We start from the raw sequence: 21,555 nt of genomic DNA, 5'->3' as shown, positions 1-21,555 counted from the left end.
AAGTTGATGCTGAATACCTTGTCAGGTCTTATGAATCATCATGCTTTCATGACCATCACTTCCCACTGGTTGCCTTGAGGTCACAGGGGTATAGAACATCATAATGACTCTCTACTAATTCTGTGGCAGGTACTGGAAGTTGCTTTTCTAATCACGAGTTGCAATCTGGAATAGGATGATTACATCACTTAGCCTCTTGTCTAGTTCTCTAATTAGTAAGTTGGTAACCATATCACTTATCTTTAATGCTTAGATATATTTTTTAAAGTAATAAGGTGATGATACACATTTCAACAGATATACAGTGCCTCTTCTCCACTTTTCCCTGCTTATTCTATTGCATTTTCAGTCTCTGATAAATCTGCTTCCCTGGATAATGTTGTGGGAAAACAGGACAGGTCAAAGGAAAAACATTACCTCTCAAGGTCCATTTGTGTGAAAACACAAAAGATAAATATCACTCAGGGGTTAGTGGGGGCCTACTGCCACTCTGGCACACTGCCTGCCTCTCTGAATTATTTTAAGGATCCAGTGAGGAAAAGTATAAAAGACTGTACACATTAGTATTTAATCTACTGACTTTCTATTTGTCATTTTTTTCTATTCCACATGAAAACACTGTAGAGAGAATTCTAGATGGCTGCATTCTGAAAAACCAGCTTTCACTGAGTTAATATTTCTCTTCAGTTTTGTCTACCTGTCTCACCTTTGAGTTTACTAACTATTAATTGTTTAAACCTTGGCATTTTATTCCCTTCAGTTTTTAGGACTCTGGTAGGATAATTGCTGAATCTTTGGAAAAGGACCAATATTTAGTTTAGATGTTATTCTCCCTTCTCTACCCAATGTATATCTACATGTTTTTTCTCTCATTATGACCCTAAGTGAAGCTTTGATGACATTAAGGCCTTTTCATCTGTGCTCAGGAAACTCTTTGAGCCTTTCTTGGAGGTCTTAATTTGGCTTGTAGTTGCCTTGATTTGATCTAGTCCATTTTCTAGTCTCTTAGGTAGGTCTAAAATAACATAATTCCACTCCTTTTTCTATGCTGGCTATTCCAGGTCATAATGCTTTTCTGCTCCCTACCATAAGAAAAAAAGTTCTTCTGTTAACTATTGATTTTTTTCTTACTATTATTTGTAAACCAGGAGTATTAGTTTACCTGTTTCTGGCTTTTTCCTTATACTGGATTTTTCTCATTTATATATCAGAAAATATCTTAATATGTTATTATGAATTTGAAATTTTATTCTCAAATGAGAAGATACTTATATTTTGTGAAATTCTAAAATGTGCTTTTTAAAAATAACACTTTATTGAGGTATAATTGGTATACAATAAACTGTACACATTTCAAATGCACAATTTGAAACCACCTTTTGAGTACTAAACTCAATTTATTTTCCACAGAAGCTCAGATTTAGGTACCAGCCTATCTTTCTCCTTGTCTTCAAAGCTAAGCTTGTAAAGGGCACTGTCTTGACTCACTTTGCTGAATTACTCATCTTCCAGTAAAGTCCATCCTCAGTCCCTCTCAATCAGGCTTCCGTTCTCGTTCCTCAGGTGAAATTGCTGTAGCAAGACTCACTGCCAAATCCAGGGGCCATTTTCCAGTCTTTTCTGACTTGGATTCTTTGTGACACTTGCCATCATTGACCATTCTCTACCATCTTGAGAGTGTCCACGTTTTAGCATCCACAAGATGCAGTGTTCTGGTCCCCCTCCTACCGCTGGCATGGGCCCTTCTCATCCTCCTTCCTCTGCCTGGCCCTGGTGGCAGTGCTGTGGCTCTGCCCTTTGTTGCTCATCTTCTCAATGTCTGCTCTCTCCCGGAGTGAGCGCATACACTCAACTCGTTAGTCATACTGAACAGGTGTTGACAAGTTACAAATGAATGATTTCAGCTTAGACTTCTTTTCTGACATCAGATCCATACACATAAACTGTCTATTGGACATTTCTACCTGCATATACCATAGGCATACAAATTTAGTATTTTTAAAACTCACTTCATTATCATTTTTTCAAAACCCTTCTCTTCCTTCTCTGTTCCTTAGCCTAAGACATAGGCCTTCTCTGTGGGAAGCTTACAGTGTTGCTGGGGAAACAAAATAGGAGTGTGTGAAGTAATCACCAATGAGCTTGTGTTTATGCTAGTTTGGTGTAATGAAGCAGCAAAGGACTCAGTGGTACTGTACAGCTGTTAGGGAAGAGAACCCTAGAGACTAAATTCCTGGTGATGGGGAAGAACAATGGATGCAAGAGTATTCAGAAAAGCAAGAATGTCAAAATGAGGCCAGAGCTGTCAAGAAAGCCTTCACAGAGCCCTTGCAACTTCATTCCTTCATTTATTCAACAGCTGCCTGTTGAGAATTTTCCATGTGTTGAAAACTCTTAGGTTCTGGAGAAGCATCAGTGGAGAAGAGGCAAGACTCTTGCTCTCATGGAGCTTATGTTCTACCAGGAAGAATCAGACAATGAATATGTAAAACATTAATAAAAATATAACTTCAGATAGAGATAAGTACTCCTAGGAAATTAACAGAGTATAATAAACTAGAAAATGATAGAAGGGTGGGGGGTATTCCATTAGAACTTACAATGAGGGAAACCTTTCAGAGGTGTGATGTTTGAGCTGTTTGTTGAATGAGTAAGTGAATCTTACTTTCTTCCTCAGCTCTGACGAGAAAAAGGTTTAAAAACCAAATTGAACCATTAAAAGGAACCCACAGAGTGGGTTTCAGGCGCTGAGTTTTTTAGAATCTTTCCAACAAATCTGGAACAAATGTTTCTCTGTTTCACTTTCTTTTCTTTGACATTTGAGATAAGATGCAGACTTACTGGACTTTTCTCTCTTACCCAAATACTGTGTTTGTGATGCTGAGAAAACAGAAAAATTCTGAGTGAAGAGACCCTTCTCTGTAGTGTCTGCAGTGGAAAATCCTTAGCAATGAACAAACCTTGGCCTCCTATTTATCTTTAATGGTATCCCTAGATTCTATAGTTTCTCCAGCATATGAAGAAAAAATAGAATTGTTTTATTTATAAGTGGTGTCCTGAATGTCTATTCAGGGAATTGAATTCAGGAAGCTGGTTTCTGGGAAAACAGCAATAATTAAGACAAATTCACATAAAGGTCTTATCTTCTAGTAGAAGGAAACAGACAATAAATAAATAAACAAATAAAAATAAAATGCCAGATAGTGATAAATGCTATTAATAAAATAATGAGGAGGAGGAAAAGGGGTTAAAAAATAATGGAGAAAGAGCAATTTTAGGAGTTATCTCCTGGGAGGTGATATTTGAGTGGAGACCTGAGAGGGGAGAAGGCCATGAGAGGGAGAAGCAAACCAGGAGGGGCAGCAAATCAGGCAGCTAGGAGTCTGGTTTATTCAGCAGAGGCATAATTTTTCATTTCCATACTTTGCTCTTTATACCACACCACTTGCACAAACATGACATTTAGACCAGAAAGGGAAGTCCATTTGGCCTATAGACTTCTTATATTAAGGGAATTTTTTTTTTCTAAAGTTGTCTCATCATCTTGAATAAACTGAAGTCCTCAAAAAGTGCATACTCAGTTCTCTTGGTGGAGGTGAGATTCATAAAGACTTGATGTTCCACATATTTAGTTTTGCTGTGGAAGCTGCAGGGGGATAAGACAACAAAATACAAAACTGGTCCTTTATGGTCTCATTGACTTTAAATTCAAAGTGAATAAAATGTAAGAGCATGACGGTGTACTTAGCATTGGTAGAGGGGAGGAAGGAGAAGGTTGCATTTCCTAAGCTCATGTCTCTGCTCCACCATTAGAAAGCCCACAACACCCCTTGGGGGTTATAAGATTTCACATGGAATAAGGAAAAAGAACTAAGACTCGCTACCACTGAAGAGAAGCCAGAAGCCATTGGTATTTGGTTTTCATTGTTTTTGGTTTCTGTTTGAAGATGCTTGCTCTTGGAGAACACATAATACTGACCTGAGAAATTTCTGCTTGAGGTTTTCAAATGACCCAGATGAGCTGGTTGATGAGACAGAAATCTTTTCTTTAAAAGGCATTTTAGGAAGAAGATAGGATTTGAAGCGAGAGCCTGGGGGTTGAGTCCTGTCACCATTATACTTGCTGTGTGGCTTTCAGTGAGTCACAGAGCGCATCTTCCGGGACAGCGAGGGCCAGACAATGAGTCTGGTGTTTGGTAATTGTAAAGCATGTTAAAAATATTGCTTATTGGCTATTATTGTTCTCATTATCATTGTTTTTATTCTCCTGGTAGATTTCTACTTCCAGTGACTCATTTTTCCCCAACACACTTAACAATTTGAGCGTTTTTTGTACCATTGTTGTTTTGAAGGAGTATGTCCTAATTAATTCAATACACAAATATTTAAATTTGAGAAAAAAAAGAAGATTAAATATTAGAAGGAGTTAACGAGACAGGTGAAAAAGCCAGAAAGAGAGCATAAGTCAAAAGTTAAAGGAGTATAACAGAGGGTATGAATTCTGTCAGGGAGAACCAGGGAAAAGACTCCATGGAGAAGTGTAGCATAGAGAAAGCTCAGTTACTTGCACAGAAGTAAAACAGACGGAGCAAGGCCCTGGCCTAGAAGTGGCCTGACCGCCTGTATAGGGGCAGGCAAGGGACAGAGTGGGCAGGACGTCCAGATCCGCACGTACAATCTGTGTCTGATAAGCGTGGCAGCAGCCAGCATGTGATTTCCCAGTACAGCTGTCAACATCACAGGGCCAAGAGCAGGAAGGAAGGGCAAGTCCCCACAGGCCCAGTGACAGGGGCACAGGAGTGAGTGATAATAACAGCTCCTGGCAGCCAGGCAGCAGCTGATCAGGGCCAGAAAATCTGGCATGAGTAGCAGGGTCCGTGAAAGCTTTCCCAACACTACTGCATCACACCCACGCCCATACCCATGCTCGCACACATACACATCCCCCACTCTTCCTTTTATTAAAAGTTACAACTATTTATCAAGCATAGCCCCTAGAGCCTGGTTTGAGTCATGGTTCCACCATCTATTGACTATGTGACCTTGGGCAAATTTCTCAAACCCCCTTATAACATGGGTCTACTCATGGTAGGGCTCCCCAGCACCGGGGTGCTGGGAGGAGTCAGTGAGATCATGTGTAGGTAGTGCCACAGAGCCTGGCACATAATAAATGCTCAAAAAATAGGATGCATGAAAATGAAACCAGTGCTGGTGCCAAAACTGGGCCCACACATGAGATTCAAAATAGTTCCCACAATAAAGATGTACTTGAACCTGGAGCAGTGGCCAGTCTTAGCTAATGCTGCATCTCAGAGCGTGAGGTAAGTTAGCTTTATCTCTGGTCTGCCTGTCTCAGGGCGGGGGTCTATGGACTGGCACAGGGTTGCACTCCAGGTGAGGGTCAGGGAGAGGGATGCAGGGTTTGCAAACCTGGCAGGTACATAGTACACTGCCAGGCAGAGGTGTGAGCATTCTAGAACAGAGGGAGGGTGCAGCAGGGGCAAAAGCACATAGGCAGGCCAGGAAGCCAGAAAACAAGGGCTGAGAGGTGAGTGCATCACTAGGAGGTGAAATCAGTGATCCAACCAAGAGGTCCGGGTGTAAAATTCCAGAGCCGTGGAGGTTGGCTGAAAAGATAAGCAAGCTTGAATGAGAACTCTTCAGGAGTGGGGAGACTTGAGTTAATTGTTGGTTTAGGAACAGATGGTGAAAGTGAGGGAGAAATTAAATGAGCAAGAGAGAGCATGATTGGTGGGTCAAGTGTCTGTGAGGAAGAGAGGGATCGGTGGTTCGGTGGAGTTACTTTTGGAATGAAGGAGGCTTTCCTCTCCAAAAAAGGAGGGTAAAGATGTAGAGAAACAGCGAGATAGAGAAGAGAGAGGTTGAGGGAGCCTTTATCTGGTGGCCTCAGTCTCAGAAAAGACTGAGACAAAGTCATCTGGTGGGGAGGGTTGGGGGCCGTGAGGCAGAGGCTTAAGGAAAAGGTGTCAAATAGTAGGGGAATTTGGTAGGAAGATGACTGGAGATGAATCACTCCACTGCTGATTTCGGCGTATCTGGAATGCACCTACCCAGGCTCCCTCAAATGGAAACTGAAAGTCGCCTATACCCACGACCTCAAATAGCAAAACCAAGCTCATCCTCCCTAGCTCCATCTGACACAAAGTGCCTGCACCTACTGTCCCCACTTCCTACCACAAACTCTCCCCTCCACACCCACTTGCCTCTGCAGACCCTGCTCTCAAAGGCCACCCAGGCAACCTGGAGGCACTGGTGCCTTTTCTCAGTTCTCATTCTTACTGCCATCCTTAGAGAATAAATATCCTCTTTTCTTCTCCGTTTCCCTTCCCTTCCTCTCTCTCCGTTTTTCTGATGTCCTAGATGTTTTTGTTTAGACCAGTGTTTTTCAAATGTGCATACTGATTGCCTGGGGAGTTTTGGTAAAATGCATATCATAATTGGAAGTCCTGAGAATCTACATTTGTAACAAGCTCCCAGGTGATGTTGATGTTGAGGGTCCTTGTGCCAATTCCACATTGTTACGAAAGAATCCCTTCTAACCCTTCCCCGTGGAATTCCCACCTCTGTTCCACCCATGCTTCTCCTGAGGGTTTGTGCTGCTTTCTGCTGCAATGGCTGCTTTTGAGAATTGATGGACCTTGTAGTCAATGCATAGCCAGCTCTCCACCCATGGCTCCACATCAGCCAATTCTGATACTGCTGGGAAGGAGGGAGAAATCAGTTCGTTTTACACAGGAGGTCACATATTTTAATTTTCTTTATCATCCGAACTGTGGCTTGCTGGAGGGACATTTCTGGCCCTTTTGGGCCTCTTTCATCCAAGTGTCTCTCTGCCCACTCAGTCCTCCAGCCAGTGCTCCCCTCTGTGGTACATGCTTCCATGACAAAAAGGGCATAAAGGAACTGGGTTCTCATAATGGGATTCCAAGGCCTTTAACACTTAAGCAGTAGAGACATGATTGAACAGAGGGGTCTTCCCAGGCCCTTGAACCCACTGCATGCAGCCAGTTATTCCCTACACCTCTCCCTAAATGGCACCCTGACCAGAGGAGGCCGTCTCATTGAATGACTTATAACTTTGGGATCTACTTGTCATAGCAACCTCATGTTAGCACAATAAAGCTTCTGAATGTGGCTCTTTCTCAGACCACTTATAGCCTTCCACCGTGAACCACTGATCAGAGCTGAATGTGATGTATTATGTAGGGCGGTTTGCCGATAGACTGTCATAGATTGAGACAGAGAGGCCTTCAGAACTCTCTTCTTTAAAGATTCCTTGCCAATCATCTCAATCCTCCAATGTCTGCCTTAGTTTTTATTCTGGCCACTTTAGTAACCTTTTGCCCTCATACAAAACACATGCATCTTTGTGCATCAGTATCACGTCTTATGTGATGGGGAGGCTGTCACTCAGCCATTTAAAAGGATGTGTCTTTAAAAAGGACATGTTCAGGGTGTGGCCAAAAGGTTGTGTGAAACTGTAAGTGGAGAGGATTTCACAGGGTGTTTGAGCAAGGCTGCCTGGGGGAATTATAAGAGTCTGGAGCAATAAATATCATGTAGGCTGTTTCAGAAATTAACTGAATGTGAAAATAGACATTATCTGACTTGCTTAAGTGTAAGGACAGGGAGCATATGGGCCCAAATTTGGCTTCAATTTCCCTTTGAAGTTAATGGGCGTGGCAAGTGCTAATCTAATTGTGACACTTGGATCAGTATATTTTGCACATTCAGGATTTTGTAATGAGATGCAGTGGTTATTTATGTTCTGTACTCTTCCCCACAGACTGCAAAAATACCCTTTGCTCAACTCTGTCTAATCATTCCACATGTCAACAGTCAAAGCTAATGACAGAAGGTAAGTTTATGGGGCAGTAACCCTGCCAGTTGGTATAAAAGAGCTATTCCCCGAAAAAAGGTTTAAGCAATCATATGAACTTCAGTCTGACTGAGAGGGCCTCAGTGGCTTGGTGATCCCCAAATAATGATCTTTTGGTTAGGTTGGTAGTCAATGTAGGAGTGAGGGGTAGGTGCGAAGGTTGCAGCTGATGGTTGTTTAATACATAGAATGAGTCTCATGTTATCTCTTTCAAGGTCAAGCTTAAATCCCTAAGTCTGGTGTCTCTGTCCACCAAAACACTCACTGGTCACTTCCTAAATCAAGGTCTATTTATTAAACACTTAGCAAATACCTACTAAACTCTAGATGCTGGGTTAGACCTTGGAGAGTCAAAGATAAAAAGATGTGGGACCTCACTTTAGGAGTTCTCTATCTAATTCTGAAACCTAGCTACTCAGTGGACTCATCACTGGAGCTTTTTTTTTTTTTTTTTTTTTTAATTTATTTATTTAATTTTGGCTGTGTTGGGTCTTTGTTTCTGTGCGAGGGCTTTCTCTAGTTGTGGCAAGCGGGGGCCACTCTTCATCGCGGTGCGCGAGCCTCTCACTATTGCGGCCTCTCTTGTTCCAGAGCACAGGCTCCAGACGCGCAGGCTCAGTAATTGTGGCTCACGGGCCTAGTTGCTCCGTGGCATGTGGGATCTTCCCAGACCAGGGCTCGAACCCGTGTGCCCTGCATTAGCAGGCAGATTCTCAACCACTGCGCCACCAGGGAAGCCCCACTGTAGCTTTTAAAATACTGATGCCTGAATCTCTCCCCAGATATGTTAAATGAGAATCTCTGGAACTGGGCTCCCAAAGCTGTGTATTTAACAAGTTCTCAAGACAATTTTTTTTTTTTTTCAAGACAATTCTTATGCAGCCATCTCTGCAAGAGTCTACAGATCTGAGTTTGGGGACCACTCACCTATATTGCTTATTTGATATACAGCAATGTTCTTATATATGTTTTATTAATTGTTTTATGTGTCAAGTTCATACAACCCGATTTAAAATTACTTGAAGAACTATGAATTCTTACAGTCCCAAAGTCAAGCATAGTATTGTGTTCAGGCCTTTAATAAATCAGCATTTTTAAATCCTGAATGCATTCTAGAATTTTTTGGAGAGTTTTAAAAAAATACTGATACCAGGTCCTCACTCCATACCCATTAAGTTAGAAACTCTAGACATTGGGTCCTGGGTATTGACATGTAAAAAATTTCCACAGACGTAGAGAACAAATATATGGATACCAAGGGGGAAAGGGATGGGGTGGGAGGAATTGGGAGACTGGGATTGACACATAAACATGATTGATACTATGTATAAAATAGACAGCTGATGGGAACATACTGTATAGCACAGGGAACTCTAACTAATGCACTGTGGTAACCTAAATGGGAGGGAAGCCCAAAAGGGAGGGAATATCTGTATGTGTATGGCTGACTCATTTTGTTGTGCAGTGGAGGCTAACACAACATTGTGAAGCAACCATACTTCAATAAAAATTAATTAAAAAAAATTTCTCCAATTGATTCTAATACAAATCCAGAGTAGAGACCCATTGGAATAAACGTTTGCTGTTGACGAGAATGAATATGCAGAATTGTTATCTTCCTAGAACCAGCATGTACCTTTTGATAATTCCTTCCATTTGTATGTTTATCTTCAGTGTTCAAAGTACTTTCATCTGTCCACATAAATCTTGTAAACACCTGGAAGAGGCCTCAGAGATGGTCTATGCCAGAGGTCAGCAGAAGTTTCCTATAAAGGACTAGATAGTAAATATTATACTTTAGGCTTTGTGAGCCTTGTGTCACAGCTACTCTGCCATAGAATGAAAGCAGCCATAGGCAATATGTAAATGAAAAGGTGTGGGTGTGTTCCAATAAACGTCATTTACAAAACAGGTTGGAGCTGGATTTGGCCCTCAGGCTGTTATTTGCTAACCCCTGGTCTACACCAACACTCTAATTTTACGGATGAGGAAGTTGAGGTCAATCGGTGATGTGATTTGACTCAGATCTTATGGCTAGAAAAAGGCAAAAATAAGCCTGAAGTTCAGGTATTTAGACTTAAAAAACAAACAAACCCAAACGATGCCCCACAGTCAGTGAATAGTGTGTTTAAAAATTAAAGCATTGAAAAGAGGGTTTTCTCATCTTTGCCTTCTGTGTTTGCCTGGATTTACTGTGTGATGGTGGCCATGTACATGTTTATTACTCTACCCCGACTGCAAGCTTGTAGAGACTAGAGCCTGAACTTGTTCAATGTTGTGTCCCCAGGGCCCTGGGGCAAAGTAGGGCCCAGTACCTGTCGGTGAATTGAATATATCAGAGCTGTGCATTTGGAGCTCAGTCTCATGTATTTATTTTCAAGAAAACCTGATCCTGGCTGGCTCATTGACTTCCTCAACTAGCTTTCATTAATATCTAGCTTACTCAGCTGTGCTTGTGCTCTTTGTAACTTCAAAAAACATTTATATAATGACAGAAAAAGACTTGGGGTTGTCACAGTGGATAAAGCAAAGGTCAGAAGTCTAACTACTTTTAAAAAGTTCACCTTCATGTTTTGCCAAAAAACGGTAAGAAATCAATGTGAGTGCTATTCTTCCTGATATAGGAAGAATAGTGCTTCACTATTCTTCCTCTTCACTCTTTTCCTCTGTCCAGGCATGCAGGACAGTATACATGCGGTACATTTCTCTCATATGTTACATCCAGAACTGCCCTCCCACCCACACTGCCCTCAGCCACTGTGCAGACTCTCCAGTTTGACCTTGGGAGGTACTGTTTACAGTTGGATGAACCTGGGACTCTCCCTTCTTGATTCAAGCTCAGCAAATGGACAAGAAAAACCTGCAGAACCTGTTCAGCAATTTCAGACTATAAACAAGCAATCCAGAGGGAATGGGGGTAGATATTACTTTATGACCGCAGTTATTGTCTTCTCTCCCAAGGTTGTCAACACACCAGGCTGCGCAGTGGCCTGAGAAAGTTGCTCACTTCTCAGGCAGGTTTGCTGGTTGGCATGCAAGTAACGGCATCCTGGGTGCTTGCTTAATGCAGGTGCAATGGGCTATTATCTTATGTCCTTTACTTTATCAAAACATATGTTTTTCATACACATATACACGCACCTTCACGCACACACACACAGAGTTGCTAATGTCTCAGTATAGAAAAAGTAAGACCGAACGTTATGGCCTTACAAGGGCAAAAAAAAACTTTTAAAAGATCATTCATACTGGGGAAGAGTGGGTCAAATGCTTGGGAAATAAATGAGGAGGACAATTTAGCCATCAAATACAAGGTGTGGCTCTAATGTCATATAATTTTCATAGCCACTGTACAGAACCACATTATTTGACTTTTAAATTTTGTACCGTGATAATTTGAGAGATACAAAGAGAAATAGACGACATGCTTCCTGACATCTACTAGTTGACAGTCATTTGAGGAGAAAGGACAGTGTATGTATATGTCATTGAATGAGTGAATGAATGATGTACACATTTTAAAAAAATGATAAAGACTCCCAACACCTTTGAATGAAATAGTTGACACATTTTACATGAATTCAGAAGGGAGGATTTTCTGTGTGGAATGGAATGGCTAGGAGATGGTGGTATTTGAGTTAGGTCTTGAAGGATGGATTTGGATAGTGGAGGGGAGGGTGAAGGCCATGCCAAGCTGGAGGCTAAATCAGCTGAGGCATAAGTGCAGGGTGCCATCTGGTTGAGGTAGTGCATTTTCCCAAGGTGTGGTGGTGCCTTGGTTGTGGGGTAAGGTGGAAGTGGCTGTGGGAAACTGATGTGGTGAAGTCTGTGGGCTTGGGTTCAAATCCCAGCTCTGCCATTCTTCATCTATAACTTGGGAAAAGTAGTTTAATCTTCCTGAACCTCAGGTTTTTCTTCTGTAAAATGGCTAATAAAAGTGTCCATCTCATGGGTTATTTTGCGTATTAAATGAGATTATCCATGTTAAACTCTGTGCAATGCTTGGCACAAAATAAGCACCCAATCAATAATAGCTATTAAATTATGGCAGAACTTGAAGGTCAAAGGGAATAATAATTTCCCAGACAAGTTAGTACTCATCCTTTTTAGGCATCTGCTTGTGACCTAAAAGTCTCTTCTCAGACTACCACTTCTTTCCATTCTTGTCTGTGATTCAAGCAAGGCTGTTCCCATTGTGGAGAGCTGCTCCAGGAACTCATGGTAGGACACTCTGAGACTAAACATCATGAGTCAGGACTTTGGAGCTCTAATCTGAGTGCTATGACTGACACATTCTCTGTGCCTTTGATTATCAAGATTTTACATCTATAAAATGGCCTTTAGTGCTGATATAGGGAGTGAATCAACATTACCCCACTACCATCTTGCACTCCCTGAAAGGTATAAAATTCTAAGTAAGAATAGTATTTCTCTTTGTGCACTTTATTGCATGTGTGCTAAGCCTCAACTAAGAATTATAAAAGAAAAAAGTAATAAATTAGGGTGGGAGTATTCAAAAGAACCCACAAGATATCCCCTTAAAAAAATGGTTTATAAATGAGGAAACTGAAGTCCAAATGGTGGATCTAACATACTCAAGGTCACACAGAGCAGGAGATCTCCTGATGCAAATTGGAGGGCTCCTTGTCCGTCATACTAATCCTACTTGCTAATTTATAGAAGTATTGGCTCCTTTATTTTCCCAATAATTAGGACCTTCAGTTAGGACTGAGAGTAACTGTCATTATTGGGTCCAGAAAGAATTATGCCAAGTAAAGATTATGCATGGAACATTTGTTATGCAAAATGCTGCCTTCATAAGTAGAGAGACCCCACGGACAGTGTTCCCTCCCTGGAACTGCCAGTGTGTCTAAATTGCCAGAGCATCTTCCACCAGCCTACATACACGGGCTGCTCCTTTGATGGGCCTGTCATGGCTGTTTGATGGCCATGAAATACCATTTAGGAGACGGGTTAATGTCTTTTTGTTGTTGATCCTTAACCTTCATGGAGCCTGAGCCTCTGAGGGGTTTCCTTTCATGCCATGTGCCCAGAAAGGTTTTCTCATCCTGAGTCTGTCCATTGCTGGTTGCTAGGGCCAGGGTGTGCTGACTACCGCTGTGTTTCCCAGCAGTGCCAGCGGGATCTTTTTCTTCATCTCTGTGCCTCCAAAACAATTCTTCCGGAGTAGCTTTATGTGTGCTCCTGCATGGGGCTGAACAGTTAATGGCTTGGGGTTATATGCATCCTGCCCTTGCCCCTTGTGTCTGAGCCATTGGGATCTGACTTCCAGGGCAATTGCAGTTTGGCTGCACCCCAGGGCATCCTCTTGAGAGTTGGCTACTCTGTCCTGTGCTGTTTGGAGAGCCTAGAAAAGTCCCTTGGGAAGCTTATCGGATGGTCTGATGAGAATAGCGGGAGCTTGTTTCCCAGAGTCAAATTGCCATTTTCAGCATCATCTTTCCTATTGGGTTTCTCTTATAAGAAAGAAATATAAGATAAATATACTCTTTTCCAAAGACGTATGGACTTTGATCATGATGGTTCCACGGAGCCTCACTGTGTAAATACCTCTCTTCCCACACTCATGTGGCAGCTTCTCTGTTTGCTTTGAACCTGGGTGAGACCAGGTGGTTTTATAACCCCCCACTATTCCCTCCCATCCTTTCCTTCTCACTCTCTGCTCTCCCTTGACATTTCTGATTCTCAGAGGATGGCCAGGCAGTGCTCCCCAGAATGGGTTGAGCCAGGTAAGCTTCTGAAGGTATCTGAACATCTAAAGACCCCCAGCAATCACAGTGACCACATCGTGGTAAACAGTGTCGACGAGAGACTGACCAGGCCTGAGGCCTGGGAAAACTTGATACAATAATAACCATTAGCAAGTATTGAGCATTTGCTGTTTATCAGGCCAGAGGTCAGCAGTTTACAAGAGCTGTATTATTTGATGTTCACAACATTCCAAGAAATTATATCTTCTATTATTCCCATTCTACAGATGAGAATATTGAGGCTCCAAAAGGCTAAATGAGTTACCTGAAACCGCATAGTTAGTGGCAGAGTCAGAATTGGCTCTCCAGGGCTGTTGGACCCCGGAGGCTATAACCTTAACCACTGTGTTACATTGATTTAGTTCTGGTGTGTGGAGACTATTGCCAGTTTGAAGAATAAACTATGTCTAGATATAAATAAAGCACAAATAGTCCTTTCAAACTCCAAAGGACAAGAGGTTATCCTCGTGACTTTGCTAGGAAACATAAGACAGGTTGTGGAGTGTTTTGGGTAATTCTAGGTATTTGAACACCTGTTCAGCTATTCCGGGATTCAGTGGTGGGGGTGAGGGGAACATGGGGAGAGTGAGGTCATTATTGTAAAAACCATTTCCTGAGAGCGCGACTTCAGGAAATGCTGGAGCATTAAAAATACCACTTGTGTGGGAGCAGTGGTAGAAGCATGACTCATATTCGGCAGTTGTGTCCATAGGTCACAAAGGATTTGGGGAACACAGGGGATATTCATACAAGATTGTGTTTGTGGGTGGTTCATTATGAAATTTTTAGTAGGTTGAGCAGCATGGTCAAATTTCGAGAAGAGTGACATTTAAGATTCTCCATGAAAATAGTGTGACTTGACTCATCCATTTATACATTGATTCACAAACATCAATTGTCCACCTACTCCGTGCAAGGCCTTGTGCTGGATGCTTTGAGGGTAACGCAAGAGGAATCAGCATGGTCTTTGCTCTTTAGCGCAGTGCTTATGAATTGGTAGCAGTGAAGCAAGCTGCTTTCTTTAATTCTTTCTTTCTTTGCCCCTTGAAGCTTTGATGAAAGGAAGCTAGTCTTTAAAGGAAGGCATTTTGCATTATTTTCCAGCACAAATAGTTTCCAAAAACCAGGTCTGGTAACTCCCAGGCCTTTCAATCAGGATGCTGTGATTATGAGGAGGAAAGAATCAAGGAAATACACAGAATCTAAATTGGTCATTTATATTATTTCTCCTTTTGCTTTTTATTTTTTCCCTTTCTATAGTCCTTCTCTCACTCTTTACCATTGGATCTTAACATGTTTGCCAATGTTTTATATAGATCATCAAGAGAAAAGTAACTCAGACAGTTAAGTATTTTAGTCAAGATGTGATATGATAGAATTCTAGTTTAAAAGTGTGATGCTTATAGTGAGCAAAACTAATGCAAACTAAATGTAACAGTAAGAACTAATTTAATCATTTCTCTGGGTTGGTGGTATTGGATTAGCAAAATTTTGGTGGTTTAATGAATTCAATTAATCAATTATGTTAATCTTTAAAATTTATAGGTACCAGTGCATAAAAGTAAAACAATTTTTAAAAAAGTTTTTTTATTTGTTTCCCTAGTAAGCAAAGCTTTTCTTACTCTTAGAAAAACTTTGGCTTTGAATAACATATATGAAATATATCAATATAAACATATATGTGTGTACATATATACATATGTATATATATGTGTGTATGTCTATGTGTATTCACTAAGTTTTCAAGTTCCTTTTGCTGGATCTGACAAAGAAAGTGGTGTTCAACTGTGAATTGTTACCTATGAATTAGGTGGGAAACAAATCTTAGGAATTTTTCGGAATTAACTGAGCTCATTCATTCAAAAAAATATTCAGCAAATATTTATTGCATAGGTGTTATGAAACAAGTGTACTTTTAGGGACTAGAGATAAGTCATAAATGCCAGGCGATGTGAAACCGAAGATGCCTTTTTTTTCCTGTGTGGTAGTTTTCAAGTTGAATTTTAATCACAAAATCAGTGCATTTAAGAACTATCCATTTGAATACCCATTTATAATAGAAACAATAGAAATTTAGGAACAGAATGATAGAGTTCCTTAATAGATAAATATATGGAATATAAAGAATAGGTGGGATTGAAATGTATCGTGTCTATGTTAAGTGCCAGTGCACTTTACATATGATATCTCAGTTATTCCTATGACTATGAGAGATAAGTGTTCATATCCTCATCTTATTGATGAAGAAGCTATGATTCCAAGAGACTGTGGGATTCGTTCTGGATTCTCAGCTAGGAAGAGACACCATCAGTATAAAGCAACCTTCGAGTCTTATGCCAAAGTCTCCTTTCTCCTATTAGAAACTTTCCTTTTCAAATCGGTAAAAAGAACAAAGATGACCATTCTCATGTGTGTTAAATATTGTTTTGGAGTTCTAGCCAGTGCAAGAAGATATAAAAAATCAGTAGAATTAGTATTTGAAAACAAAATTAAAATGTCATTTTTGGATATTGTGATTGTATACTTTTAAAAACTAAAACGAAAAGTCTAAAAAAAAAAGACTATAGGCATCAATAAAGCAGAAAGATGAATGCAAAATAAATATATACAAATCACTGAGAGCCCTTTATCTCAGCTCATAGTAATGACATAACATCTAAATTATTTAAGAATAAGTTTTTTTTTTTTTTAAAGGTTTGCGTTTTTTTTGTTGTTGTTGTTAATTTTTTTTATTTATTTAGGGCTGTGTTGGGTCTTCGTTTCTGTGCGAGGGCTTTCTCTAGTTGTGGCAAGCGGGGGCCACTCTTCATCGCGGTGCGTGGGCCTCTCACTATCGCGGCCTCTCTTATTGCGGACACAGGCTCCACACGCGCAGGCTCAGTAATTATGGCTCACGGGCCCAGTTGCTCCGCGGCATGTGGGATCTTCCCAGACCAGGGCTCGAACCCGTGTCTCCTGCATTGGCAGGCAGACTCTCAACCACTGCGCCACCAGGGAAGCCCAAGAATAAGTATTTTTAAAAGAGAGTTACATGTCTTATTTAATGTAGACAGAACTTTACTGAATAATATTAGCGAAGACCAATGGAGAGGTGTACAATTATCCTTAAAAGTAATGATAGAAAAAGACTTCTGTTTTATTCAGTCAGTTTACAGGTTGGACATAATCCAACTCAAAAATCTCAACAGAATTTTTGAACTTAACGATGACTATAATTTGTTTCTGCAAAAATAGATACCATGTTTTGAGCACTTACTCTATGGGAGACATTATTCTAAATGTTTTACATAGAATAAATACCTCACTTACACAAAACAGATAGGTGTCTTCATTATCCCCATTTTACAAATAAGGAAACTGAGGCCAAGGGAAGGTAAGTAACTTGCCCAAGTTCACATGATGGTTAGTAAATTGCTGAGCCAGGGTTCTAAATGTCCAGGGCCCACACACCTAACACCACCATGCTCAACTAAGAACATTAACTAGTATTTTGCGAAGTGGAATGTTAAAGTGGAGCTAGTCTTCCCCAAATAAGCATGTAGATAAATGGAATAGTATAGTCCAGAAGTATGTGTACTGTATAGAAGGATATAATAAATAATGAGACATCTCAAACAAACAGCAAAAGAATTATTTAATACACATTATTTAGGATTCGTAGCTAGCATTTTTTTGAAAAAAAATCAATTTAATACTCCAGTTTCATGCATCATGATAAAAATAAATTTTGAATGGCTAACATGACCGGTAACAGAAAACATAGCAGAAAATATAAGTTATTGCCTGTCAGAGGTCTGGAGAAACTATTATTATTATTATTTTTATACTATGAAGTGACAGAAGAAATCACAAAGGGAAAGATTGACAGATTTGGCTACATAAAGACTTGTAAACACATGTACAACAACAAGAACAAAATAACTTAGGTCACCAGATGGGAAAGGATCACATCAGACGTGACAAACAGAGGCCACCATCTGTGGTGAAAATCCTCAAAGGAGAAGTGAAAGCAGTGGACCGGTTCTTCTCCACGTGCTGGGCTGCGGGAGCAGAGAAGACCCACGTCTAGGTGGGAGCAGGGCTGGTGTCGTGGGGATGCACCTAGAGTGTCCTCGTTGCACCTGGCCTGTGCACAGGGAGAAGGGGGCTGATCTGGTGTCTGGCAAGGCTCTGGGGGCTGGAGAGTTGGAGTGGTCCTCGGGTAGGGCAAGATGTGGTCACCCAGGAATTCTGACTCAAGGAGGGTCCTTTACTCCAGAGGGAGAAAGAAAGGAAGAACTGAGAGAATATAACCTGGATGTGGAACGAACCTCTCTCTTGGGAGAGCCAGCCTAGAAAATCCACCTCAGTGACAAGGAGAGAAACGGCTTCCACGGGCAGCGAAGATGGTGGAACAGTGTTTCCCATTGTTTTTCCATTTGAAAATGGAAGGTCTGCAAGCAGGAGAAACAGGACGCCGTGGTGGGTGGATATGTCTTAGCTGTACATAAATTCTTTCTTTCTTTCTTTCTTTCTTTTTGGCTGCGTTGTTTTCGTTGCTGCGCGCGAGCTTTCTCTAGTTGCGGCGAGCGGGGGCTACTCTTCATTGTGGTGCGAGGGCTTCTCATTGTGCTGGGCTTCTCTTGTTGCAGAGTATGGGCTCTAGGCACGTGGGCTTCAGTAGTTGTGGCATGCGGGCTCAGTAGTTGTGGCTTGGGGGCTCTAGAGCACAGGCTCAGCAGCTGTGGCACACTGGCTTAGTTGCTCTGCGGCATGTGGGATCTTCCCAGACCAGGGCTCGAACCTGTGTCCCCTGCATTGGCAGGCAGATTCTTAACCACTGAACCACCAGGGAAGCCCAGCTGTACGTAAATTCTTTATGTGGTGATGAAAGGGCAGTGATTTCTAAGGACAATCCCAGGACTCAGGAGGCCATGTGGGAACTTGGAGGGAAATAGAAGCTTCGAGGCATCTCATGAGCCTTCACATGAAGAACTCATGTAATACATGGGAAAAAAGACATGAATAAGCAATTCACACAATGGCAATGACAACCAGCAAAGAAACAGAACAGTGATCACCTGCACAAGTATCCAAGCACATGAAGCTGAAACAACACTTCAAGAAAATGACTTTATGTCTAATAAACCAGCCTCCTTCCACTAAATCTAAGCTCAATGCTGGCAGGGAGTTTTGGGTTTTGTTCGCTGCTCTCCTGTATCCAGAAGAGTGATTGGTCATAGTAGACACTCAACAAATATTTGTTAAATGTAAAAGACAACACTTAACTGTCCTGTTTGTGGCAAAAGCTTGATAATTCAAACATTGCTGATGGCATGCTAAATTGGTTCAGCATTTTGGGAAAACAAGAAAACAAGGCAGTGTATCACCATGCATATGCAAATGTTCAAATCTTTTTAATCCATCAGTGTACTCTTGGGAATTTATTCTAAGAAAATAATTGAACATCAAAACAAAGCTGTATGTATGAACTTCTGTAATACTAGAAAGTGTCAAAAACAGAAAAAGAGGTTAATAAACTACATGTATAGTATAAATAAAATATTATTTATCCATTTAAAATAATTAAGAAGACCATAGAGATGTAGGGAAGGATTCCATAATGGTAAGTGAATAAAGCAGAATATAGAGGGCCCTTCCTGCAGCTTCCAATGCCCTTTATTGAAACACATCTTCCTGCTCCTCTGAATCTTGCTGCTGTAGGTGCAGACTCTGTAGACACCCGATAAAGCTTCCAGTGTCACCACGATGCTGCCGTGCCCAGCAAGGGCGACTGCTGCTGTTGTGACACGAGATGTGCTTCCACCTTAATGTCACATCTCCTACAATGGTCCCCAAATTGTACAACCTTGTCTTCTCAATGGGGTCAGAGAACATTAAATGGTAAGGATGTTAATGCTGACCTTTGTCCTTATTCTGTGTTCCAAATCATCACACTCCTCCCAACACTGTTCGACCAAAAGTATGTGTCCAGTTCTAACTTGTTTAAGTTAGATCTTCTTCGAAGACCTTGCAGTTTCTCATGCAAATCAATCCCAGTGGGTCTGACTCTATGCAAGCCCATGCTTGCCTGAATCCTACGGTGACAAGAACTACTTAGGCGTAAAGTAGGACCACTGATGTGAAAGGAATTTTTTGTTAAGTGGCGAGATGTGATATGTGCTTTTATTTGAACAATGTTTTTATATTTTATACTTACAAATATTTTAATGTAAAATATAATGTAATATATAAAATATATTGTAAAATATACAAAAAAGAAAACTCTGTTAATTTCTTGACAGTTCTTGAGTTACCACGTTGTGCATTATTCTTGTATTTTTTTATTTAACTAAAAAATTACTAATATAAGGCATGTTTGAAACCACTGGAAGATTTATAAAGAAAAAGTTGATAATCTTCCCTTATTCCATGCAATCCATTTTCCTCCTCTGAAAAACAAATGTTAGTTGTTTGCTGTATGGGTCTCCTCACATTTCTCTTTTTCTTCCTACTTATACAAATAAACCTAAATTCATGTCCTCATATATGGAGAGGCTGTGTGTGTGTTGATGGAATCACCCTATACACAAATTTGAAACTTGTTTTTTTCACTTACTCATCTGGACATCTCTTCTGGTCAACTAATACAGATCCCACCAATTATATTTATAGTAGCACAATATTCTGTAGTATAAATGACTCCTAGTTAATTCAATTATTTCCTTGTTTTTGGACAATCAACCTATTTTTTGTGATTACTGTATTTTATTTTATTTTATTTTTTATTTTTTTGCCATGCCACGCAGCTTGCAGGATCTTAGTTCCCTGACCAGGGATCAGACCCGGGCCCTCGGCAGTGAAAGTGTGGAGTCCTAACAGTGGTTAGGACCAGGATCACCAGGGACTTCCCTACTGTATTTTAAAATGTTACAATAACTATACTTGTATCTACATACACATATTATAAATAAATATATGATTACCAATATATATATATTTCCATACACACAAATAAAATTTTGGCACTTTTATTTCTTCCAGATATGATATTGACATTGCTCCAGCATGTGTTTTACATTTTAATGTATGTTGCTATGTTTCCTGAAAGGAGATGGCAGTTTACGACCCCATCGACCACGTACTGAGTAGGCACATTCATTTCCCTACCTCTCCACTGAAGTTGAACATATGTTAATTTTTTGCCAATTTTATGGGTGAGAAGTGGAATCTCATCAATATTTTAATTAGCATTTCCCCAACAATTTGTTAGATTGTGTATATTTTCATAAGTTTATTGTCCTTTGAATTTCACTTTTTGGTAACACTGTTTATATACTTTTGCCCATTTTTCCATTGGGATGTTAAGCACTTTGCTTATCATCTGTAGGAGCTTTTTATCATATGCGTTACAATCTGTGATATAGGGGAGGAAAAACTTTTTCCTCTATCCATCTTAGGTTCATTGGCTGAGGCCCTGTAAATTAAGCTGACAAAAGACAGGTTAATAAGAGAAAAACAGATGTTCGTTAACATGTGCATTGTGCATACACATAGAGGAGTACTCAGTGATGAGTAACTCAAAGGGGTGGTAAGAACTTGGTCTTATGCAGCATCTTAACGAAAGAACAATAAATTTTGACAGAAGTGACGAGACAAAGGAAAAGGACCTTGAGTTTCTAGGGTGGCAAATTGTGGGAAGGTAAATATGTGGGAGAACTAATGGAAGATAAGAGCTAGTTAGTAAAGTTTGTTATATAGGTTTCTCTGGTGTTATCTCTGGGCTGGTAAAGTTCTAGGGTGTCTCCAGCAATTAATTTCTGTCCTTCCTGGTAGAGGGAGGCGGTGGGGGGAGGGGGGAACAGCTTTACAAATATATGTCTTGCTTTTAGGCAAATAGGGGGA

Source organism: Eschrichtius robustus, chromosome 13 (assembly GCF_028021215.1).
Source record: "Eschrichtius robustus isolate mEscRob2 chromosome 13, mEscRob2.pri, whole genome shotgun sequence".
Classification (NCBI taxonomy): Eukaryota; Metazoa; Chordata; class Mammalia; order Artiodactyla; family Eschrichtiidae; genus Eschrichtius; species Eschrichtius robustus.
Note: the sequence above shows the minus strand (reverse complement) of the source record.